The following is a 772-nucleotide window of genomic DNA, read 5'->3' on the forward strand; positions in this document are numbered from 1 at the left end:
TGTAGCACCAGTTTTCCCTTTTGCCATCAGGCCAAGTAGTGACAGACTGCGTGATGCCGTTGTTGCTTGGTGTCAAGGCAGCTGGTGGTGAAGTAAAAGACTTTGGAGTTGTGTCAACACCAATCCTGCAATTTTGTGGTCACGTGCCACAATGTGGTGGACCAGTGGAGTATTACGTGTGGTGTTCATTTTAATTGTGTTACTTGTCCTTTACCCCCTTATAAATATGTCATTGTCAAATATGTCTGTTTGGGCAGATGTTTGACTGTAGGTCTGTTCTGCTTTCCATAAGATTATACTGAAATTAGAAATCCAGTGGATCTGTTGCTATCTAACTAGATGTAGCACAGTGCATCAGCACCAAACATCATCCATGTTTCTCTTGTTTGTATACAAAACCGTTTGTTTTGCCAGCATGGGATTACTATAGTAGATACATAATCTACGATACATAACCATTGTATCTTATAGAACTCAGCTATTTTTATTATTTTGTGCATTTGAAATACTGTACAGTAATTAGTCTATTTTTGAATATACTCCTGGCAAGATACATCTGACATGTAGAAGACTAATTGTATGTACACAGTATCCTTAGGTATTCAGTGGGGAAAGCAGGTGCACCGCGTAATTCATATATATACACTATATATGAAATTTGGTATTTGCCCTGTGTCAGAACCACATAATTATCTGTGTCTGTGAATGTTTAAGTGACACAGAACTCCTGTATTAACATTTGATACTTTTTTCCATGTTTATTCTTTAAGAT

General features: G+C 37.3%; 1 pseudogene; it reads left to right on the forward strand.

Annotated features, from left to right (window-relative positions):
* LOC119588236 overlaps nt 1–772 on the forward strand; it is a 9,922-nt pseudogene that overhangs the window by 4,944 nt on the left and 4,206 nt on the right.

The sequence above is a fragment of the Penaeus monodon genome, chromosome 23, assembly GCF_015228065.2.
Source record: "Penaeus monodon isolate SGIC_2016 chromosome 23, NSTDA_Pmon_1, whole genome shotgun sequence".
NCBI classification, from domain to species: Eukaryota; Metazoa; Arthropoda; class Malacostraca; order Decapoda; family Penaeidae; genus Penaeus; species Penaeus monodon.